Here is a 26,637-nt window from a genome sequence, read left to right on the forward strand (position 1 = left end):
GTTCCCAGTACATAAGTGCAATTAAATGACTCACATTCTCACTATTAACTAGCTGCTTATTAGCATGCTTATTGGATTTTTATTATTAGCATAAATTATTGACTTTTTCTGCATGACCTTGTTCTACATCCTATAATCCTACCCAATACCAAAACCAAACCTTGAAACCAATCCTGGTTTCAAGATGTCAAACGTGAGTTTTTAAAAACACCGTCATCAACACTTTTAATTCACAAAAACAAGGTATTACATGTTTAAAAGCATTAATTTAAAAACTTTTACACAAAGCTACAGCTTACCACAATTTTGAACATTTCTTTTACAAAAAACCTTAAAAATTCTTATTACCTTAACGATTTAAAACGGTTAATCCCATAGCATGGTTTGCTGAAAAAAGCAAAGCAAATTTTTATTAATCATAAATAATAAGACATTAATGAACTATATAGAAAACTATACACATAACTTTTATTTTTATGCACAGACAAGGTTTAAGTCCCAGACTAAAATAAAAGTTTGAGATGTGTTAACTGAAAACAAATAGCCGTGACATATCTTAAAATATGTCATTGCCATAAAATATGTCTCAAGATGCACACCAGCAGTATTTTTATCCAAGGCATTTAAAAAAAAAGCGACTTATATGTTAAGTTGATACTAACTATGGCATAGTTCTGGCTTAAGCTAAGCCTTGTCTGTGAAACCGGGCCTTAAACTACCTGTATCGGTAATGAGATTGAAAAAAGTTGTGCTCACAGTGTGACTAGAGAATAATAAACTAAATATAAAAATATAAAGTAATCTGTTAACCTGTAAGACATTTGAAAGTTAGCCTACTGGTATACACAAAAGAAGATATTTTGAAGAATGTTGTTAACTGAACCCCATTCACTTGCATTGGTTTTGTGTCCATATACAAGTGAATGAGGTCCAGTGCTGTTCGGTTATCAGCTTTCTTCAAAATATCTTCTTTTGTGTTCTGCATAAGAAAGAAAGTCATTTGAAATGACAAGAGGGTGAGTAAATGATAACAGAATTTTCCTTTTGGGGTGAACTATCACTTTAATGTAAATATTGTGTGTGTGTGGTTAAACAGTCCTTTAAAAATGTAACAGAGGATGAGAATATCAGTCATGAACAATTCTTTTTTCCACTGTTTCTTAGTTCTTAATTCATTTTTATTATACACAAATTTCTTTTTTTCGTTTGGGACAGGTTACGGTACTGAGAATTTCAGCAGAAGCAGAAAGCAATAAAACACATGATTTATTATTAACATTCATTCCTATGTTAAAATTACACTTTGTGCAAGATTTAGGACACGGTCATGTTTATTATAATCATTTTATGTGTTACTGAATTATGTTTAATATTTAATTTACTTAAAAACATAACGTAAGATTAAAGCATGCATGCCCTAAAAATTTAAAGAAGATATTAAAATACAACCAGATATTAAAGGAGTAGTTCACTTCAAATTTTGCCCCCATTGACTTTCCATGGTAGGAATGAAAATGACTATGGAAAGTGAATGGGGGCAAATTTTGAAGTGAGCTACTTCTTTAAAAAGATTTAAAAATAAAAAACGTTGATTTTTTATTGGGTTTGTTATTGAAGACAAAATATGTTTAATAAGCTGTAGCATGTCAAGTTTTGCTGTTTGACTTTTGTCAAACGTAATAATGGACTAAGGTTCAGTAGTACGGATTTACAGACCATCTTATCATAACACAATGCTGGAAATGGCGGGATCCGTCCTGGACTCTTTTCCTCCACGCGCCCCTCGTTTCCAGCCCTGTTTAAATACAATATTAGCATCACATTTGACAGCTGGACTGTCAGAAAAACACACTAAACCCGTCATACCTGATCTCACGTTTTATTACAACAAAGGCGACTTCTTGATATTGGCAAACTGAGAGATCAGGCTTTCTAAAGAGACAGCAACACTTTAAATCTATTTTTAGCATGCAGTGACGGAGTATGCATGCATGCAGTAGTAGATTAGTATTTTCAGTTGAATAAATAACAAATAACAGCATATGCCGTCCTCATTCCTCAAGTTCTGAGACTTCAAACATGAAAGTGCAAAGTGCTTTGGCAGCTTACATAACGTGTGGACTTTATAAAGAATCGTGTGAAAACACATTACAAAGCGTGGGAAGACAAGCCATGACAGATGCATGACAGATCACACGAGGCCAGAGTTTAGCAACACGTTCTTTTCTTCATTTTTCCAATCATATGGACAATAAAGAGGAATTCAATGCAAACAAAACTGGCAGTACAATTGTTATTCATAGAGCGTCGGTTCGTCCCAACCGTGTCACCGAGCAACAGCTTTGATAGTAAACAAGGAAAGTAAAGTTGTCTTTCAAGTTTTGTTACTTGTTCATTCACGCAAGCAAGCATTCTACACATCTATTGTTTAGCTTGGCAATGGAGCCTCAATGCACAACACACACACCTGGTTATCAATAAGGCTCTCCTGTTTTTGCCAAGTGGTTGATGTCCTTAGGGCAACATCATGTTGACCCTGGGACAACATTTAAATCAACCAATCAAATTTCAGAAATAAATTTAATCTTCCAACCAGGATTAGGTGCTTCTAGACCATTGTTTTTCACTTATCATTTCCCTCTGATTTTAGGGGTAAGGTAAGTTGGGGTTTGGTGTGGGTTTAGGGTTTATTTATAAAAATGTTTTCCTTAGGTCAACAAAATATGTTGCCCTGAGGACATCAACCACTTGGCAAAATCAGGTCGAGCTTATCAGTAAACCCTTTGACATCTTGGCAGCACAGGCATGATAAGAGTCGGTTTTATACAACAGTTTACCACTTCACATGCCTAGTTTCATTTTGACTCGGATGAATCTCAGAGACCATAACAATTGGCAATGAGGTCTGATGGCTAAAGGCACATGTGGTATTAGACATGTGACTGCGTTTGAATGAACTGACGGTGCGTTTCACTTAAAGGGATAGTTCACCCAAAAATACAAATAAATGAATTTGTTCTGATGGACACAGAAAGATATTTGGAAGATTTATTTTGTTCACTTGGTCGACCCAACTCAAAAGATGATGCTTTTACGTAACTTGAATATATAAATGTTCACACTTTACTGAAGAGAGAACAAAACTTGGCCAAGTAATTACACATTTTTAGCAATGGCATCACTTCATCATTCACATCAGACCTCATCACTGCGCACACAAACTTCAGTCATGGTAACAATCATCAAACATCACAAAGTAAAAAGGATCTCTAAATGCCACAGGTAACTTCTAATGACAACAACAACAATATAGCCAGCAAACACTGAAACAGCAATCATTGAATACTTTTAACCAAAGCAAGTTGGGAACTTTCAAAAACTGGAACTGTTTGTTGAGAGTACACAGTTTGGAGTTGGTCAAACTTCTTGGACATTCACATAAATATTTAAGTACAGTCAACAAAAGAATCTTTGTTAGTTCCACATTTAGGCTGATCTTGTTCAGTGTACTCAAAATAATACATTCTCTTACTTCTACTTAAAAAAACCTTTGTTCAACCTTTGTTGGGAGAACAATTCGAAGTTGGATTTTTTGCAGTGTGTGTTTTCAACAGAACAAAAATTCTTTCTTTCTACTATGTTAGTCAATGATGTCCCACAACTGAAAATTGCTAACGTTGTTCCAAATATCTTTCGTTGTGTTCAACAGAACAAAGAAATGTATACAGGTCTGAAACAACTTGAGGGTGAGTAAATGATGACAGAATGTTCATTTTTGGGTGAACTGTCCCTTCAAGACATTTAATTGCCACCATGAGAACCCTTCACCATCCTCATCGCTCACTGAAGCCTGATTAAAAAGACAGACATCATAAATACAAAATACACCCAAAGGAAGCGCGTTCAACTGATAAGAAATATGCAGGTCGCTGTCTGAATCATGTTTAGACCACTGAAAGATCATTCACACCTTCAGACCGAAATGTGAACCAACGAAATGCTAAATAGTCATTGTAATGACAATATTTATCTAGTCATATAATAGGATACACCTGCAGTCTTTCATGTACTATATCGACAGAACGAGGCATTGCCAAGCAGTAGTGAGATTTAGATCATTCAGGAACCAACAGGGTTGTTGCATTTAAATGGCTGGAAATGCCAATCAACTGTCTACTCATATCTGTCATCATAAACTGTTTCTCTAACCTGATAACTCTGTGTATGTGTCTAATGACAAGTGTATATGTAAATGAATAACCATAATACGAGCCACAATTACCTCCTGCCACGTCATGACCTACATAAACAGTGTGATATAAGAGTGAACGATAGGTCTCTTCAGAATATTTTCAACATCAAGGTCCAAGTAAACCCTTGTGTACAGTTTTTAGAAAGTGCACCTGTGCAGCACATCAACATGCCTGTGATGTAAAATCTACTGACACAAAAACATAAACATGCAAAACTTCTGAAGAAGCCATCCATAAGGATTTCATATACATATTTCAACAAAGCAGAATGCATGAAGAATAAAAAGTCAATAATAATGTACAGTAGATCTTTAGGTGATAATGCTGTTGGAAAGTATTTGTTTGTGGCCGACGACGAGGAGGAGGAGAAGTCAGTCGACTGTAGTATGCTGAGCTGAGCAGAGGCAGGTTGGATTTCTTGTAAATCACGTGACTTTTTGCTCCAGCAGTAATACTGGTGCGTGACCAGGCCGAGGCGCCGTTGAGGGGAAATGCAGGCATTTACAAGAAATCCTCCTCTGTGTCAGTGGAATTCACCCAGCTTCCCTGGTTGCCATACTTTAACCCCACCTACATGTTGACTAATTGTTAGCCTGTGGCATGCCTGTGCATACAAAACAATAAAAACATCAACCTGGTGTGCTTATGTCACTCAACCTGCAAGGCAAACCAGAAAATCTATCTTTACTAGATAAACTCTATTAATACACAGAAATGAATACCACCCTCTTATGTGTATACTGTATAGTAATGTCTTGCAAGCCAACCCACATGAAAATACATTTTATTATACTATAGTATTTACTAACGCTCAGCCCCCCCCCCCCCCAAATGCTGTAGCTTAGACTAGGCGGGAAGCTGCATCCAAATCTCTACATGCTAGAAAAATCTGAAACGGTTCCAATACGCATGTCCCACGTATCGATACCAGCTGCGCGTTCCCGCTCTCTCTCTCTCTCTCTCTCTCTTTTCCGACAGTGAGTTGACAGTGACACACACTGCACGTGAACGCAGTGATAACACAGCCCCCGCTTCCTCTCACAGACTCGACTCGTTTGCGGCAGTTAAATAGTGTTAATGTTAGAAAAGATGGCCAGTCTCAGTAAGACATTTGGCGTGGTGCACGCTCGTTACGCTTCCCATGTTTACAATAGCGCTCAATGTATGTGCGCTCATCAATGATTTCATCCACTCGTTTTATTCGCTCCGGTTAATTTGATGTTTGAAGTAATGCTGGTGCGGGTAAAGTCTCCGCAACAGTTCTCGCGTGTGATACACGTTTGCACTTCGGTGTTTACCATCGCGCTCTATGTATGTGGGCTGATGAATGATTTCATCCACTCGTCTCATTCGCTCCGGTTAAACGTTGTTAATGTTAGGAAGATGTCCAGTGCGAGTCTCTGCAACAGTTCTTGCGCTTAAAATTTGCGTTTCTGTCTATATGTGCGCTGATCAATGATTACAGTATATGTGAATAAAAGCCAAATAAAAAATGTTTAACATATAAATGTAGGCTATTAACTAACATTACCGAACAAAGAATGAGCAATACATTTGTTAAAGTATTTATTAATCTCTTTTAAATGTTAGTTAAAAACACAACTATTTATGTAAGCTCCACTGTTGAAAAAACCAGCATATGCTGGGTTGATCTTAAACCAGCTAAGGACCATCTTAAATCAGCACATGAACAGTTTAAACCAGCACAAACCAGCATCAAAACATACCAAACCAGCATAGGCTGTTTTATCAACAGGGTCTGGTCCATTAATACTGACAAATACAACTTTGATTTTAAATAGTAAATGTATTAGTAAAATTAACATTAGATTAACAATTAATAAGTAATGTAAAAATATACCTCATTGTCTAGACTTGTCCAATTTAACTTTAAATAAAAGTAAAAAAATGTAGGGCCTTATTGCTATGGCAGTTTTTTCCCGTGGTATCGAAAATGGTATTGAATATCGATTTTTTTAGGTATTGAATCGAAGTTAGAAATTCCAGTGACAACACTAGTACATGCTGTTGTTTAAATAGACGTTATGTCATTGTGATCATTGCAGTGACCCTTTAGTATCTGTGCTGTTGTTAAATTACATTTACAACAGTTGATGTTGAGGACTGAGCAGCCTTTAATGGCGGTTTATGTAATACAAAGGAAGTACGGTTAGAACAGCAGACGTTCGAAACAGGTTTCAGCAGACTAAACACTTCATGCCTGAGATAATGTCATGCTATTTTTCTCTTGCCATATCACAACCATGTCTGATGATCTAACAAAGGAAAGCTGCTAAGTCCTTCAGCAGTCATTTTGACCTCATATTTCCAGCAGACTGCTGCAGAATCACTACTAAGACAGGTACAAAATCTGGGATTTCATGCAAACTATAGCCCAACAAAGCCCTGAATCATGCAAACCTCACTCACTTAAAAAGTCTGTTTGTTTTCTAAAAGAGTAGGAAACACATTGCCAGAGGAGACAACGATTTGCCTAAAAGATCAACAACTGCCCTGACAGATTCGCAGAAGTGGATGATCTAGTTTTGTAGTGCTATAAACCCAAGATGGATTTACAGTAAGGGTTACTTGGAGTTGATCCCAGAAGAAAATAAAACCTGTTATGGAACATTTATGGATCATTAAAACTGTTTAATAAATGTGCTGTCATTTTGATGCGTTTTGATTTGCTGTGGTGCTTGTTTGATACACGTTTATAGTGTAAAAACAGTCTCTTAATGTTGTTGCTTTCTGTATCTTTTGGAACATAATCCACACAGTTTCCCTGAAGCCTTGTTTGTTATTCTATTCCTTTTAGAAGCATGCAGGTTATCTGTATACTAACTGTGATGCACTTTTTATTAAAGCACTTTAACAGTTAGATTTACATATAAAAAGGAATTACCGAGCCAAAATTACCCTCGTTTTGAAAGCTCCTACACAAGGTTCCTGTTATCTGAAACAATTGGTCACACATGGACACAGAGACACGCAGCTTGACACTACAGCACACAGCGCCCTCTGCTGGAGAAATGATTACATGTAACGTAACACTTTAACACAAAATACAGTTTAATAGTTTACTTTTAAATTTACTTTGTATTCAATTTCATAAAACTTGTACTGCTTGTTTTCTTCATGTTTGCTATAACATTCATATACGTTCGGATGCTTTGAATCGCCCTCGCGATCGCCTTTCTCTCTCTCTCTCTCTCTCTCTCTCTCTCTCTCTCTCTCTCTCTCTCTCTCTCTCTCTCTCTCTCTCTCTCTCTCTCTCTCCTGTGATTAGACTGACATCTTGTGGACGATCATAAAATAAACTTTATGTTCATATCGCCAAAGAATAAGTAGCAATTACAACAGTTCATAACAACGAATTGAAACATATTTTTCTCTCTTTCAGATCATTGAATTTAAAAATGTATAAACTCAGTTAGAAATTAGTTTCAACTGTTTCCAATGAACAAGCAGGGTGTACACTACAGTAGGCCTAGACGTGAGCAGATCATTAAAGCCACTTAACTCATCCGTCAAACAGTTCACGTTACGTGCTCATAAAATCTATTTACAACCAAATAACATAAATGAACGTGGGGATCAGGTTAAATTGCAATGATAAAACCTCACTGCCACACACACACATGCACGCACACAATTTAAGCTGTTTTAAACGCTTTCACTTTCTCATTCGCCAAAAACACAACATGTGAAATTTTCCATTCTAAAGTCTATTTTGAAGTACATTAAATGCAGTGACGACACAAGACATTTAAAAACACATTTTCTATCGCTATTAAATCATTTTAGCGAGTTATAACGAAAGCATCATGTGCCATATGGAGGATCATCATGAGTTCTGATGTCTGTACTGTACACACAACAAGAAACGTTTAACTATAAGATGAAAGTTTGAGACATGTCATCGCTTACCTGAAAGTCGATTTTTAAGGCATAATCCACAGAATAAAGATGATTTCTCCGCATCTTTGTGAAGCGAGTGTGAAGGTAGCGGGTGATGCGCAAATGCGCTGTGTTCTTGTTCTTTTACTTTCACTTTTCATTAACTGTGAGGGAGGATTACACGTATGCATGTACATACTGTACACAACACACTAGTCACAGAGGATGAGAGTATTTTACATTTAGACGCTTTTTATACAAATGAAAGGACAGGACTAGATTTGTTGTTAGCCTACACCACACTATCTTGGTCACGAGTTGATCTCTATAGTAATTGGACCTGTCAGATGGGCCCATTCTGCACATTTTTTATGTATATTAAAAAGATCTCATGTTACCACTGTTTTTCATGTCACGCTACAAAATGCCTCTATCATCTTGGGCTATCTTTTATTTGATCAGAACAGAAAAACTTGATTTATTCAAAGGTTCTTGTCTTAAAATACATGGAATAATGTTGGGGATTCTCATTACAGTTTTTTACAACTGCTATGACCATTTTTTCAATTCTCAACAATTTTCCTAAACTCTTAACACAGCAACACACCTAAAACACAGAATTGGCAAAATTTTATGCTCAAAAATGCACATTGTAAACTAAACTCAAACACTCATTTTAAAAATACAAAAATACACTAACACAATACACTGTGTCTACCAAAACGCTAACACATGTTCTTTACTAACAGGAACATTTTGTCATTCATATCACAATGTCATAAAAAAACACTAACATCAGATGGAATTACAGAAACTGCATTATTTTATATGTGTCAGGTCTGCCCTTATACAATATCCTACCTGTTGGTTTCTCTTCACAATAAATGCCACTGTGTCACAGGTGAGATTTGTCTGTATTCATTCACCAGCCTCTCTGTATGATAACTTTTGTGGTTCTGGATTAAACGAGATGTAGATCTGGGTGTCATCAGCATAACAGTGATACGAGAAGCCGGGTGCCCGTATGATGGGTCCAAAGGATGTCATGTAGATGAAAAAAAGCAGCGATCCAAGCACCGATCCCTGAGGGACCCCAGTGATCATGTGGTGAGCAGTGGACAGCGAGCCCCTCCATGACACCCTAAAGGATCTGCCGGAGAGGTAGGATTTGAACCAGCGGAGAGGAGTGACTGAGATTCCTAGAGATGACAGGGTTGCTAGCAGTATCTGGTGATTGACAGTGTCAAACGCTGCAGATAGGTCTAGCAGAATCAGGACCGAGGATTTAGATTCCGCCTTGGCTAGCCGCAGTGCTTCTGTGACCGATGGCAGTGCAGTCTCAGTGGAGTGGTTTGTTTTGAAGCCGGACTGCTTGTCATCCAGTAGTTTATTCTGGGATAGGTAGGAGGACACCTGGTTGAAAACTGCCCTTTCAAGTGTTTTTGCAATAAATGGGAGGAGAGAGACAGGTCTGTACCTGTCGGTAGTAGAGGGGTCCAATGTGGGTTTCTTAAGTAGGGGCATGACCTGGGCCTGTTTAAATGTGGATGGAAAAGTGCCAGTGAGCAGGAAGGTGTTGATGATGTGTGTGAGTGCAGGTGTGAGTGTGCTAGATATGGCCCGAAGGAGATGGGAGGGGATTGGGTCAAGGGGACAGGTGGTGGGGTGGCTGGAGAGAAATATTTGCATAACTTCAATTTGCTGTTTCTCATTAGCAATGGAACAAAATACAGGTGATATATTTGTGTTGTAATTCACAATATGAACAGCTGTTCACTTTGACTTTATAGTCTATGGGGCAGTTTCCCGTACAGGAATTAGACTAGTCCTAGACTGAAATAAATGTAAGAGCTGTCCAAACTGAAAACAACTTGCACTGACATAGAGTAAAATACATCAGTGTCTTTGTGCTGTTTAAAAATGCACACAAGTAATGTTTTTTTGTAAGGCATATTTGTTAAAACTACTTAAATTGTCTAATTAAACTAAGGCCTAGACCTGGCTTAAACTAATCACTGTCCGGGAAACCGCCCCTATACATTTATATAATGTTATGAGTTGAGAAAGTGATGTTATCTGTTCTGACATACAATGTGAAAGCATTTGTAAATTTGGCAGTAAAATACATTGTTTTGGTCTTGGTTGAGCATGTGTGTTAAAGAAGTTAAAGCATTTTAAATTTGAGTGAAATGTATGGATTTTTGGATTTAGCCTACAGATGTTGCGATAACTGTGTGAGGAGTTTAGGAAAATTGTTAAAAGTATTGGAAAAATTGTCATAGAAATTGTAAAAAACTGTAACTAAAGCTGCATTTCATGACACAGAGGAGTTATAAGATTATGTACTGTTCATATGCAAATTTACTTTATTTAAAGACAAAACAGCGTCAGGTAACAGCCAAAAGTCAGAACAAAAAAAGTCTAATAGACCAAAAATATAAAAAATAATACAACACTGAAAAAAGGGTTTCATTCAACCAATTAAAAAATTTTAGGGTAAGGATTCACGTCTATATTTTATAACTTAAGCCAATGAAAAATAATAAAGAAAAGGTATATATTTTTAATTGGCTCAAGTTATCAAATTTAGATGTGAATCCTTACCCTAAAATATTTTAATTGGTTGAATGAAACCCTTTTTTCAGTGAAAAATAAAACTGCAAATAAACTGGTACAGAGTAAGACAGCATAAACGCAAAGGGAAGGAAAATTCTGTGGTGGGTTCTGTTTTTATTTTCATTTACAATTCACATGAAATAAAACATATACATAGGCCTATTTAGAGTAAAATAAAGCATCTAGGGGATTTAAAAAGGTAGTTGAGGAATTTACTCAGACTGACACTTCATCAATATATTGATGAATACCCTTAAAGCTATAGGGTTGGATTGGAAAAAATAACATCTGGTGCTTATGTCCTTTCATAATATTGAAAGTGTATGGTTTATTTTACTGTCATTTTGATCTGTCACAATTCTGCAAATCACCAACAGAGGTCGAAGTTCCTTCATGCATTATTTTCAGCAGGCTGTCCTCTGCATTGTTGCATTTGTCATTAAATAGGCTTAACAAAGTCCCATCTGAGAAAACTCATTTGAAAATGCCGCTCACAAACAAGTCAATTTAACATAGAAACATAATAAAAAATGAACACCATACAAACTTAAAATAATCTTAAAATAGAGCCATACAATGTGAAGTTTGTACCTCTGTGAAGTTCAGATTCCCTTTCTGTCCGTCTCTCGACGTTGTGTCGAGCCGACAGATGGGGTTCGTCCCTGAGAACCAATCGCTTCCGACTTCTTAGAAAAGGCCAATGAAATTGGCGAATGAAATTTGCATGCCGGACTCCGCCCCCGGATATCCGGGTATAAAAGGGAGACGGCGTGCCTCATTCATTCACCTTTTGTTCTTCGGAGTCTTCGCTCATGATCAACAGACTTCGCTACAAGATAGCAACTACAAGATTGCCGGTTCTACGACGTGGTGCAGCGGACTGTCCATTCCTGCGGCAACTTCCCCTAGGCGTCTCGGCGGTTTCAGAGGTGTTCGAGACTTCTAAAAGAGCAAATTTCTCCAGCGTGGCATGCCCGCTGTTCTCGTGGGACACACTCATCGAGGAGGGGGACGGACACGAGGTCTGCTTCCAGTTCGCGGTTGACGATTCAGACGTTGCGTCATGGGTGGCTGTGTTCCCACTGGACTCAGCCACCACCTCGTCTGCTTCCCGTTCCGTGACAGCAGTGGCTACGGCCCTGCCGTCCGCTACGGCGAGCAGTGAGGGTGATATGAGGATTACTGTGAGCGCTAATCCGTCAGCCACCGGCTCGAGGACCGTTCACACCTCGTCTCGCTCGTCTGACCGTTCCCCATGAGACGGTCCCACCGTCTTGTTCCTCAACCACGTATTCGGAAACGGTGCGTGATGATGAGATGACCGTTGCAGCATCGGAGGGTGACTTACTGGCATCTGACTCCGAAGATTCCACGGAGCTCCCTCCCTCGGGGGGTCGAGCCCAGGAGGAAGCGGACATCGAAATGTCAGCCATGCTTTCCCAGGCCAACGGCATTGGGTTGCAGTGCACCGCACTGCCTCTCTCAACGCTCGCGGCTGGATACATGGTACTTCGGGTTTGAGAGCGGCTCCAAGCCGCACTCGCCCCCAGTGCCGTGTTTTCCCGGAAGTGCATGAGGAACTTAGTACGACCTGGAATGCCCCCTTTCGGCGCGTGCACGTCAACTAGTTCCATCACCCTTTCTTCCCTCGATGGTGGGGCAGCTAGAGGATACGTCGATGTCCCCCAGGGGCTCGACCTAGACTCCCGTCCAAAGCATGTAGGTTTTTTTGGCATCTTAGGTGTCGAGAGCTTACTCTGCTGTGGGCCAAGCTGTCCCCTCTCTCCACGCTATGGCCATCCTGCAGGTCCAGCAGGCCAAGGCATTGAGAGAGCTCCACGAGGGTAAGATCGACCCAGCGCTTATGCAGGAACTCTGCGCCGTCACCGACCTCGCTCTACGGGCGACCAAGGTGACCGCGCGGGCCCTGGGTCGGGCGATGTGACACCTGAACACTTGACATTAAACGCGGAACACACAACTCTATTTTACATTATTTATTCACCAAATTTGCACACATCAGACCTGTACATACATAATTGTCTATATTGTATATTGTGTTTTTGCTGTTTTGTACATTGCCTAGTTCTATATTATCGTATATTATTATTATTATTATTTATTTTTTTCTGTCCTGTTGCTGTCTTTCTGTTGCACTGTGGAGCTTCTGTCACTATAACAAATTCCTCGTATGTGGAAACATACTTGGCCAATAAAGCTCATTCTATTCTATTCTATTCTATTCTATTCTATTCTATTCTTGTGCTCCAGGAGAGACACCTCTGGCTGAACCTTGCACAGATGAGTAATGCCGAGAAAGTCCGCTTTCTCGACGCACCCATTTCGCAAGGGGGGGCTGTTTGGTGATACTGTCGAGCCGCAGTTATCGACAGTAAAGAAGCAGACAGATGATATCAAGCATATCCTTCCCGCCGCGATTCGGCCACCGTTGGCCGTCGAGATCCCATGCATCGTCTGCTTCCCAGCAGCCCTGGTCCTCTTCGACGCCTTCCGGTTTCGGCGCCCCCCACTCAGGCGGCCCCTGGAAGAAGACATTGAAGAGGAGACCACCACCCCGTCAGCAGCCATGGCGGAAGCGGCCCTCATGGGAAGACCCCAGGGAGATCGAGAATACCTTCGGGCCCGACCCCAGCCATTCCATCGCTGGTTGGTCGATCCGGGACAGTTCCTGCCCCATCCCAACAGCCCACTTCTAAGAGTTTTCTATCTCTCTGGGTGTTTATCACAGCCGCTCTCACCCTCTACACGACGGTGTTCGGCAACTCGACGTTGCGTCACGGCGAGACCCAATGTCGAGGATAATCATTATCTTAAGCACTCTCAATCGATGGTGCATTGTGCTACTTCATCGCCAGGCAGGTAAAACAGCAGAGCCGATCTCCTCTCCGGGGGCCCCCCCACGGCGAGGGTACTAATCCATCTCGGCGACTGGCTCATTTTGACACACTCGCGAGATCTGTTATGTACACACAGGGACCTAGTGCTTCGGCACCTAGATCGATTGGGACCACAGGTCAACCGAGAAAAGAGCAAGCTCTCCCCTGTGCAGAGCATCCTCTTTCTTGATATGGAACTCAACTCTGTCTCCATTACAGCGCGACTGACTACAGAGCGCGCTCAGTCAGTGTTGACCTGCCTGGAATATTTCAAGCAGTCAGCGGGCCCCCTGAAACAATTTCAGAGGCTCCTGGGCACATGGCATCCTTGGCGGGTTGATGCACATGAGACCGCTCCAACACTGGCTACAGAGTCGAGTTCCCTGGAGAGCGTGGCACACCGGCAGCAGGCGGATGGTGATTACACCCTCTCTGCCGATGCACCCTAACCCCTTGGTCTTCAATGACCTTTCAACGGACGGGGGTCCCTCTCGGGCAGGTCAAGAGGCGCGTCGTGGTGACGACAGATGCCTGCCTGCAGGGTTGGGGTGCCGTGTGCAATGGGCACGCAGTGTCGGGGCGATGGATGGGCCCCCGCCTGCACAGGCATATCAACTGCCTAGAGTTGTTGGATGTGCTACCCGCACTGAAGGGGCTACAACCTCTCGTGCAGGACAAGCACGTGCTGGTACGGTCGAACAGCATAACTGCCATAGCGTATATCAACCGCCAGGGTGGCGTTTGCTCACAGCAGTTAACACGACTCGCCCGACGCCTCCTCCTGTGGAGTCCGCAGGTGAGCAGATCCCTGCAAGCCACACATATCCCAGGCGACCTGAACCAGACAGCCGATGCGCTCTCTAGTCAGTTGACGCCTCGCAGAGAGTGGCGACTCCACCCCCGCTCAGTCCAGCTCATTGAGTACAGTTCGGGCGGACTCAGGTAGACCTGTTCGCCTCCCTGGACACCACCCATTGCCCGCTAGGGTACTTCCCGTCCGAGACCCCCCTCGGCATGGATGCTCTAGTGCACAGCTGGCCGTGGGACAAGCGGAAGTACGCCTTCCCCCCAGTGAGCCTCATTGCACAGACGCTGTGCAAGGTCAGGGAAGAGGAGCATCAAGTGTACTAGTTGCGCCATACTGGCCCAACCGGACTTGGTTCTCGGAGCTGATGCTCTTGAAGACAGCTCCCCCCTGGCCGATTCCCCTGACGAAGGACCTGCTTTCCCAGGGGAAGGGCACGTTATAGCATCCCAGGCCAGACCTCTGGAACCTCCATATCTGGCCCCTGGACAGGACGAGGAGATCCTGAGTGGCCTACCCCCTGCAGCGGTTAAGACCATCACTCAGGCTAGGGCCCTGGCCACTAGGCGGCTATACGCCTGTAAGTGGTGCCTCTTCTCATCCTGGTGCTCTTCTTGAAGAGAAGACCCGCGGAGTTGCTCGATTGGGAACGTGCTGTCCTTCCAGAGACTCGAGAGTAATCTCTCCCCTTCCACACTGAACGTGTATGTAGCCGCTATTGCCACTCATCACGACCCAGTTGCTGGTAGTCTCTAGGACAGCACAACCTGATCATTTGGTTCCTAAGGGGCGTGGGAAGGCTACCGCCTCACTCGCGCTCCGTACCCTCTTGCGACCTTGATGCGGTCCTGGAGCCCCTCGGAGAAGCCGCTCTTTCTCACCTCACGATGAAGACGGCTCTCCGGATGGCGCTCAAGAGGGTAGCGGACCTACAAGCATTCTCCGTGTCCACAGATTACCTAGAACTCGGGCCCGGTGATTCTCACGCTATCCTGAGACCCCGGCCCGGCTACGTGCCCAAAGTTCCCAACTCTCCCCCTAGACACCAGGTGGTGAACTTACAGGCGCTCCCCACCGGGGAGGCTGACCCAACCCCATCCGTGTTGTGTCCAGTACGCGGATTGCCCCTCTACTTGGACCACCCGCAGAGCCGCAGGAGCTCTGAGCAGCTCTTTGTCTGTTTTGGAGATCAGCAAAAGGGGAGGGCTGTCTCAAACAGAGATTGGTGCACTGGATCATGGACGCCGTCACTACGACGTACCTGTCCTAAGATTGCCCGTGCCCACTGGGTGAGAGCTCTCTCCACACGGAGTGTAGCCTCCTCGTGGGCACTGGCTCGAGGCGCTTCTCTGGCAGACATCTGCAGAACTGCGGGTTGGGCTACACCCATCACCTTCGCGAGGTCCTACAGCCTCCGCGTAAAACCGGTATCAGCTCGAGTCTTGCAGGGCATCAGGCAAGACCGGCGGCCGGTAGGGTGTACGCCTAAGACAGTACCTTCCCCCCTTTCTTCTAGGTGGGTCAACTTACTAAATTAGCCTCCCTTCTTCCCCCACTGGGTGAAGAACAGGCACTCCATCCATCACTAAGCAAGCACCTCCTGCAGGCGTCTGGGCAGAGCAGCCCTGCCCCTTAGGCCGGGAACCAACTGAGTTATCCACAACATAGTTCTAACCGGACCTAGAGCTACCGGACGTTGTAACCCCCCAGCAGGGCGGTTCCGTCTGATGTATCCTCATGATTGGTTCCCACCTTGGTAACCCACGACCTTCCCTAGGTGGACCTCCACCTTGCGGTTAACTCCTTCAGTCCACACATTCCTCCCATGAGTTCTCCCCTAACGGTGAGACCATGTTGGTATCTCCACTAAACTCCTCCCTGCGGTAGGAAGGGGTCTCTGTAGCGCATCCCCCATTTGAGGAAGTAGCACTTACCCAGTGGCCTAACGGTACCGGGCGGCTTCTCGCTGTTAGAGAAACAAGGCCGCCGCCTGTAAGGCCGAATGCAGGGGCCTTCCCACCTTTTTAAGAAAAGCTCTGGGACCCCCTACCTACCCACTGGTAGGTTACAATTTCGCGGTAGCGCTCACGGCTGACACGCCCAGGCCAGTCACCGTCACTTCGCTAGAGATTGTGACAGGGCACAGTGTTGTGGCGTTTTCCATAGGAACCCCATCTGTCAGCTCGACACAACGTCGAGAGACCGACAGAAAGGGAACGTCTTGGTTATGGATGTAACCTCAGTTCCCTGATGGAGGGAACGAGACGGTTGTGTCCTTCTTGCCACAACACGTGCTGCCCGCTGCAGCAGTCGTGAGAGGTCTCAGGCTCCTCAGAACAAAGGTGAATGAATGAGGCACGCCGTCTCCCTTTTATACCCAGATATCCTTTAAAATACTTTTGCGGCCCACAGGTTGAAAACCACTGTTCTAGGGATAGGTTGAAATCAGTCACGTGGTGTGTGTATGTGCGTGCCTGTGTGTGTGTCAGATTCGGCACTTGTGGGAGAGAGTCTGCAGTCAGCATCGTGTACACAGCGTCAGCAGCGAATTGTAAACGTCCAGTTACTGAATTCCTATTATTATATTTCCAAGCCAAAACATTCGGGGCTAGATTACAAACAATCGGGGCTAGAGCCCCGAATAAATAATGCTAGTGACGCCCATGGTCTAGACTCTAGATGATGTTCTTATTATCTGGATTGATTTACACTAAAAAGGTGTAACAACTATTAGATTGTTGGTCATTTGAATTCCAAAGGAATCTTTAATGTCTTTCTCTTTGTCCTGCTATGATGAAGACATGATCATATCAGAAAGGATATGTGTGTGAAGTATAGAAAACGATCTTACTTAAGAATATGACGTAAGGTGCGGTGATGCTGCCGATGCAAGCGGCTGAAGAGCACATGCCCATGCCCATGTTCCTCAGGACGGTGGGATACAGCTCAGCTATGTAAATGTACACCACAGTGAGGGACATAGTGAAACGTCTCGGTTACGTTTGTAACCTCGGTTCCCTGATGGAGGGAACGAGACGTTGTGTCGAACCGACAGATGGGGTTCGTCCCTGAGAACCAATCGCTTCCGACTACTTAGAAAAGGCCAATGAAAATTGGCAAATGAAATTTGCATGCCGGACTCCGCCCCGGACATCCGGGTATAAAAGGGAGACGGCGTGCATCATTCATTCACCTTAGTTCTGAGGAGCCTGAGACCTCTCACGACTGCTGCAGAGGACAGCACGTGTTGTGGCAAGAGGACACAACGTCTCGTTCCCTCCATCAGGGAACCGAGGTTACAAACGTAACCGAGACGTTCCCTTTCTGTCGGTCTCTCGACGTTGTGTCGAACCGACAGATGGGGTTCCAATGGAAAACGCCATAACACTGTGCCCTGTCACAATCTCAAGAAGCGACGGTGACTGGCCTGGGCGTGTCAGCGTGAACGCTACCGCGAAATTGTAACCTACCAGTGGGTAGGTAGGGGGTCCCAGAGCTTTCTTGAAAGGTGGGAAGGCCCCTACCTTCGGCCTCACAGGCGGCGGCCTTGTTTCTCTAACAGCGAGAAGCCGCCCGGAACCGTAAGGCACTGGGTAAGCGCTACTTCCTCAAGTGGGGGATGCGCTACAGAGACCACTTCCTACCGCAGGGAGGAGAATAGTGGAGATACCAACATGGTCTCACCGATGGGGAAGAACTCATGGAAGAAAGTGCGGCTGAAGTGCGGCTTGGTCGCCCTTAGAGCGAGGTCGGTGGCGGTGCGGAGTTCCTGCATTAACCCCGGGTCGGTCTTACCCTCGTGGATCTCTTTCAACGCCTTGGCCTGATGGACCTGCAGGATGGCCATGGCGTGGAGAGAGGAGGCAGCTTGGCCCGCGGCAGTGTAGGCCTTCGACACCAGCGATGCCGAAGTCCTACATGCCTTTGGACGGGAGTTTCGGTCGACCTCTCCAGGTGGACGCCGCCTGCGGGCACAGGTGCACCGCGACTGCACGTTCCACCTCGGGCACGTCGACGTAACCCCTAGCCGCCCCACCATCGAGGGAAGAGAGAGCAACGGAACCGGTTTGACGTGTACGCGCCGAGAAAGGGGCGTTCCACGTCTTCGCCAGTTCCTCATGCACTTCCGGGAAAATGGAACCGGGGTTGGGCGCGGCTTGGAGTCGCGCTCAGAGCCCAAGAACCACGTATCCAACCATGAGCGCTTGGGGAGAGGCACCGGAGTACACTCTAACCCAATGCACACGGCGGCCCGGGAAAGCATGGCCGACATCTCGACATCCGCCTCCTCCTGAGCTCGTCCCCCCCTAGGGGGGAGCTGCAGAGAGTCGTCGGGATCGGATGCCAGCAATTCGCTCTCCGATGCTGCGATGGACATCTCATCCTCATCACGCATCTGTTCCGACTGCGTGAAGGAGGACGCTGACGGTGTGGCACCGCCAGCTAGGGAACAATGAGGCGAGCGAGACGGGGTGCGAGCGGTCCGCGAGCACTTGGCTGACGGATTAGCGCTCGCAGAAACCCCCATATCACCCTCGCCGCTCGCCTTGGCGAACGGAATGGCCTTAGCCATCCTCGTCACAGCCCGGGAAGCAGGCGAGGTGGTGGCTGATTCTCGGGAGAAAACAGCCACCCGTGACCGCAACGTCTCTATGACCATCTGCCCGCAGTGCGGGCAAGATGAGTCCACGAAGGCTGTCTCAGCGTGTTGGACCCCCAAACACCTGACACAGACATCGTGCTTGTCCCCATCCTCGATGAGGACACCGCACCCACGAGAACAGCGGGACATGCCACGCTGGAGAAATTAGCTCTTTTAGAATGCAGACGGTGATTCACCATCTGCAGCTCGAACACCTCTGGAACCGCCGAGACGCCCAGGGGAAGTCGCTGCAGGAAGGGACAGTCCGCTGCACCACGTCGTAGAACCGGCAATGTAGAATTTGCTAAGTAGCAAGAGTTGCACTTCATCAGCGAAGGCTCCGAAGAACAACAGGTGAGAATGAATGATGCACGCCGTCTCCCTTTTATACCTGGATGTCCGGGGCGGAGTCCGGCATGCAAATTTCATTTGCCAATTTTCATTGGCCTTTTCTAAGTAGTCGGAAGCGATTGGTTCTCAGGGACGAACCGACACAACGTCGAGAGACCGACAGAAAGTGAACCAAACTTGCCAGCCATCTCCAATGCCAGGGTCAAAGTATGAAGACCTGTGAGAGATCTTCATCACTACTGTGTTCACTGCATTAAAATAACTGCTCCTCATTTTTTCAGACATATTCCACCGGCTTCTTTGCTTCCAAAAAAGAAGTACAGCCTACTTCAAGTTCATTTTATACTTTGGCAAAGTTTAAGAGTATATTTTAAAGCATACTATACTTAGTAAGTAATTGCAAGAGTATACTATGGCCAGGTTTCGCAAACAAGGCTTATCTTAAACCAGGATTATGCCTTAGATAAATTAGGATATTAAAATTGCTTTTATTAAAATGCATAAACATTACTGGTGTGCATTTTGAGACAAAACAAAGGCAGTTTTAAACCTTGTCTGTGAAACCGGTCATAATATTTTAATACCACCGGGGACTAAATTGCCCCACTTTGTATTTTTTAAGGCAGCGGCTATTTGCACTTAGTGAAAGCTGTAACTGCTGTTAAATGTGCTGAATTCTGACATAAAAAGAGTAAAAACTGCAGTTACTGTGTCTTTAATAACTATGAACTGTCTACATGAAAACTTCTAAGACATCATCTTCAGATGAATACTATATTCCTCTTATGCATCATGTACTGTCCGCTCTGAAAATAACAGAACCCGGTTCTCAGAATACTCATTTTTATTACCTTGAGTGATCAAAGTCCTTCTTACATGTGTAAGTGCTAAACCTTGACCCCCAGTAAACTCAGATTTGACTGATTTTACAAACATTGCCGCAACAACTAAACTAATCTCTGACGCATGTGCACAGTCCTGAAAGGGGAACTCTGCCGAAAAATGAAAATCCTGCCATGATTTACTCACCCTCAAGATGTTCGCCAAGCCTAGGACATCTGTTTATCTTCACAATGTAAATTAAGATAGTTTCGATGAGGTCTGGGAGCTTTCTGACTCCCTGACTTTCAAAGCTCAAAATATTGAATGGCTTGAAGGTATGTCATTCATGCCAGAGTTTTTTAATCTTCGGCAGAGTTCCCTTTTAGTGTGTTTCACCGTTTTATGAATGATTCAACATCACAGAGCTTTAGGCAAAGTTTCTTACTTTCAGGAATCATTTGGATGAAAAGCAGAAATGCTCCTCCGATGCTGAGGAAAGCAGCGAGGAGAGGCCTGTGTGGACAACTCTTCAGGAGAAAAGTGGAGACAATATAGGCGGGCACTTCAGTGACAGCCGACAGAAAACAATTCAGAAAGGGATCGCCAATAAGATTTGAAGTGTTTAGGGATAATCCAAAATATCCCACATTGATGGCCATCCTAACAGAGAAACAAAGAGACAACCATAATGACCATTGAATGATGAGGTATGTATTTTTATTTTCAGATGATATTTTTGAAATTCCCGAGAAGAAAATGTTGTTTTATAACATTTTTGATTTGATAGAGTTCTCAGTTGTGTTCAAGTCTCAGATTTTCTCCTAAAATGAATTAACAAACAAATGAGAGTGCAATTACTCAACAGTGTTAGGAGTAATGCGTTACAAAAGTAATGTATTACAGTAACATATTATTTTTTGCTGTAACGCAGTAGTGTAAGGCATTACTAATCAATTTTCAGTAATATTTTACTCGGTACATGTTCAGTAATGCTTGCGTTACAACAAACTTTTCGCCCGCGAGACATTAACAAATCAAAAATCCCGCAAGTAAGTTCTATTTCCTGTTCGTGAATAGAAGCGTGTGGTGTCATTCATCTCCCTCTGGCTGGTGCAACTTTGTATTTTATATTGTAACGCGGCATGAATTCAGCCTCTGAGCTAAAGGTCTGAGGCTATTGGCCCTGCCCAGTTTGCTGTAAGCGCCAGTGTTGCCAGGGTCGTGACTTTCCCGCACAATTGGGCTATTTTGAAAATGCAGTTGCGGGAAAAATTATGGAGCCGCGGGTTTTTGGCCTACTTTAATAATGTACTGCGGCCGCCAAAATGTTTATTTATATTCTAAGGATAAATGTTAATTGATGAGATTCTTAATGTGTATTCACACTCACATTCAACTCCAGGACCGGCCCGTTCTCAAAAGTGTGGGGAACGAGCGTCTGTCAGGCAGGCTACAGTACAGGGAGGGACTGTACTGAGCTCAGCTCAACCAAAGAACGTGGGAGCTCAGCTCAACCAAAGAGGAAAATATAGCGGTGGTAATAGACAATGCATCCAAATTATGCTTTTACCAATGTTTCGTAAGGTGCATGTCACGTTGCACAATGAAAGAAATCACTTGTGAGTGTACAACAGTTGATTCTTCCAGCTGCCAAATATCACGTTTGAGCAGCTATACGCAGTCTAGAACAACTAAAACATTGACGTGCTTGTACACATTATACATATGCAATAAATTTAACCATGCTTATTTCTTAAGCAAGTTTTTGCATGTCTTACGAAGAGAAAACATGTTTCTCGTCCATTTCCGTGCTTGGCCTCGAGCACACGTGTGGGACACTCCACCCAAAAACGAAAATTCTGTTATGGATTACTCACCTTCTAGTTGTTCCAAACCTGTATAAATTTCTTTGTTCGGTTGTGTTATATCCTGCATGTCCTGTTTTCGGACACTAGGTTATATGGTTATATGGTTATATGATGTGCGCGTGCGTTGTGAGAGTGAGTGACACAATATAGTAAACTGAGGTGATCCACTCAAGCCGTGTGTGTGACCTGTTGTTAATATAACTTGCCTAAGCAAACACAGCATTTGGCGACGAGGATGGCTGAGTTTATCTTACCACTGCCGACACCTTTTCTTCCCGTGCCTGGTGAACCGCCGATTCCATGGGCAAGCTGGATTGATGGTTTCACAGTGTATCTCGAGGCCATGGACTATAATGATATCTCCGATCAGAGAAAAATCGCTCTGCTTCATCACTGCCTCGGGGCAGAGGGACAGAGGATATATCGTGCTCTCGGGGAAGCGCAGACTTATGAGGAAGCTGTCGTGTCTCTCGCTAATCACTTTACGGGCCAGCAGCGAGTCATACTCCGACGATACAAGCTACGCAAAGGGCTTCAACGACCGGGTCGGTGCAAAATTATGTGACTGATCTGTGTGACATGGTGCTCTCATTCAACTATGGATCACTTCAGGATCAGATCGTTCGCAATCAGCTTATTGAAGGGATACTGTGTGAAAAGACTCGGGAAAAACTGTTGCTAGAACCCGACGAGCTAACACTGAACCAAGCTGTTGTCATCGCACTGCAGGTGGAGGCAGCTCTCGAATGCTCCACACTACTAGCTGATTCGCACCCCCCTGTGGACATTCCCACGCAGCAACTACGACCATCCTGCTACGCATACCACAGTTCTTTACCCACAGACCAGACTGAAAATAATGATGCAGGTTTTCCAGTGCAACTTGCACAATCACAGAGAAACCAGTTCAGCTATTGCGGCAACTGTGGGTCCAATTCACACAATTCAAGAGCTCAAAATTGTCCTGCATGTGGGCAGACATGCAGGAAGTGTCATGCTCAGGACAGAAGAACCCAGATGCAGGCGGCAATGGCAGCAAAAACAATTATTTATTTAAATGTACAAACAAAAACATGCTGGGGTATTTCATTATCAGCGTTGGGTAAGTTACTCTGAAAAAGTAATTAATTACTAGTTACTAATTACATATTCAGTAGAGTAATTAGATTACTGTACAAATTACTCTCTCCAAAAAGTATTTAATTACTTTTTACTAATTACTTTCTATATCCTACATCAACCTTGATTAGTTAAGTGATTGAAGGATAGACATGAAACGGTTCTTTTAATTCATTCAAATAAATAAAATAAAACTACATAAAGTAGTATTATTAAATAACCAAAGTATTACAAATGTGAGAAAGATAAATTAATGAATGCATTTAAAAGTTAGACTTTGAATTTTAATGTATATTCCAGTATTGTATTTAGTTAAATTACATCAGATGTAACTGTAATTAAATTACAGAAAAAATAAGAGTAATTCCTTACTTCACTTTTTCAAGGAAAAAGTAATTAAATTACAGTAACTAATTACTTAGTAACTAGTTACACCCAACACTGTTCGTTATACACGCATGCCGTTTGGTCTAAGCTCTGCCCCCAGTTGTTTTCAAAAGGTGATGACCACCATCTTGGCTGGCATTCCTGGAGTGGCAATATATCTGGATGACATAGTGGTCCATGCATCGCACGTCCAGACCCATAACGACCGTCTCAGCAGGGTAACCAGTGCTCTCATGGCACATAACCTTACGTTAAATGGCGAGAAATGCACATTTGCAGCTTCAGCCATAGACTTTGTTGGGTACTGCCTTACCTCTAGGGGTATCACCCCTCTTCAGTCAAACATCGAGGCGATACATAGGATCCCAGAGCCCACCTCTGACTCCCAAGTGGCCTCATTCCTGGGCATGACAGCCTATTACCTCCGGTTCCTGCCTCAGTACTCCCAAACCACAGCGCCACTTTGCCAGTTACTGAAGCAAGAGGAGACATGGAACTGGAATGCAGCATGCTCTGAGGCTATTCGAACACTGAAATCCCAGCTGACCACACCTCCCGTCCTGGCCCACTTCGACCCTGACAGTCTGCCTATTGTCACCTGTGATGCCTCCACACAGGCCCTGGGAGCAGTGTTGTCGCAAGAGCAGGACGGGGTGGAGAGACCAATAGCATTCGCCTCCAGAGCTTTGACCCCCACGGAACAGCGCTACTCTGTGGGTGAACGTGAGGCCCTCGCATGTGTGTGGGCGACAGAAAGATGGCATGTCTTCCTATATGGTCAATGTTTCACCCTCCGTATGGATCATCAGGCTCTGACCACGCCCTTGTCAGCCTCTGGCTCAGGACATAAGCCCTTGCGTCTGCACAGATGGAGTGAGCGTCTGAGGCAGTATGACTATCAACTCAAATTCATGCCAGGGCATGCCCCGTGCCATCACTACGGACAATGGCCCGCAGTTTACTTCTGCTGACTTCTCAGCCTTCCTCTGCAGTAGAGGAATTAAGCATATCCGAGCTGCATTTTACCATCCGAAGGCAAACGGCGGGGTTGAAAGGTTCAATCAGAGTCTCAAGAATGGCATTCGTGCACAGATGGTCCAGGGGTACACATTTCAGGCAGCACTCAATCTAACATTGATGCATTACAGAGCTAGTCAGCACACCACCACCCAGGCTTCTCCTGCTTTGCTCATGCTTGGCCGAGAGATGGAATTGCCATTGGACAGACTCAGACCACAAGAACTGTTACCAGCAGAGGCAGGCAGCACCTGGGCAGCAGCCAAAGCTGCTGTAACTTCAAACCAGAGACACATGAAGGACAATTTTGACAAGAGACACAAGGTCAAGCGGAGTAAGATAACAGTTCGTGACTGGGTTCGGGTCCGGAGGCCCTGCCGTAGTAACAAAATGACATAATTTTGGTCCAAACCCCTCCAGGTGGCTCGTCAATTAGCGTCAGCTACATTCTTGTTGAGCGATGGTTCCCGCTGGCATGCTAGTAGACTACGGAAGGTGGCAACCCCTTTCACCCCATCTACGTGCTCACAGGCGAGGGAGCCTAGTGTTGGAGCCGCACACAGCGGAGCTCTTTCGCCATTGCAGTGCAGTGCAGCCATGGCCAGGCCGGGCGTTTCAAGGTTCCCCTGTCAGGGAGGTCCCACAACTATCTCCGCCAGCAGTAGGGTCTCGACCCCTTCGGCCACTGATTGCTGATACTCAGGATGCCCAGGATGTGCCACAGTTGGTTCCATCAGAGGGTCGGCCGGTCCGAGCAAGGGCTCATCCTGCATACCTGAAGGACTTTGTTACTTACTTTCATGCTTAGGTGCTAGCCATCTCTTTCTACTTATAGTTCCTGTACACAGAGTTTGTTTAGTTCTAAAAAAGGGGGGGATGTTATATCCTGCATGTCCTGTTTTCGGCCACTAGGTTATGTGGTTATCTGATGTGCGCATGCGTTGTGAGAGTCAGTGACACAATATAGTAAGCTGAGGTGATCCGCTCAAGCCGTGTGTGTGACCTCCACTTGTTGTTAATATAACTTGCCTAAGCAAACACAACAGGTTGAACACAAAGATATTTGGTAGAATGTTGGCAACTGAAAATTCTTTGGCATCATTGACTACTATAGCAGAAAAAATATATAATGGTAGTCAAAGGTGACCCAGAATTGTTTGCTTTCCTAAATCACCCAAAACATCTTTTGAGTTCATCAGAACAAAAAATATATGCAATACCTAGGAAACCATTCAGATAAGTAAATATAGCAATATAAACGTCTTTTGGCAGTTGTTAACTTTGATTTGACACCGGAAAATAATTGGGCTAGTTTTCATTCCTTTTGGGCGGGTTTTGGGGGGTCATTGGGCTGCTTTCAGGAAGCTAGTTAGCAAGATCCCTGTGACCAGCAGCAATGACAAGGTAAGCTAACATTTACATGATGACTAGCTATGTATTTTGAAAATACAAAAATACAAAGACTTATTTTAGAATGTTAAGTTCTACTTATTTTGGTGAAAGTAACTCAGAAGTAATACAGGAGTCATGTAATGTATTACAATTCTGTGACAGTAATATTGTAAGGTAAGGGATTACTTTTAAATAACAGTAACAAGTAATCTGTAATTTATTACAGTTTGGAAGTAACTTGCACAACACTGTTGCTGAAACACGTGAAGAGTCTGGAGGTGTTAAATGAATGTAGATTGTAGAGGTCGAGTGATCTGGATTCGGGTAAATGTGATGAGAAATGTTGGAGATCACATCGAGATCTTCAATAATATTGACTATTGATTGCAGACATGACAAATCTGAGCTCAGTGAGACTCTTCTCTGACGCAATACTCTTGAGTAAATAGAGTCTTAAGCACAAGTTTCCATTTGCTCTCCATTTCATCCCATTGATATCCAGGAGAATTAACTGAGATTTTAAAAAGATCTCATCAGTGATTTTTCTTCCTTATGGCGTGATATCATG

The sequence above is a fragment of the Triplophysa rosa genome, linkage group LG19, assembly GCF_024868665.1.
Source record: "Triplophysa rosa linkage group LG19, Trosa_1v2, whole genome shotgun sequence".
NCBI classification, from domain to species: Eukaryota; Metazoa; Chordata; class Actinopteri; order Cypriniformes; family Nemacheilidae; genus Triplophysa; species Triplophysa rosa.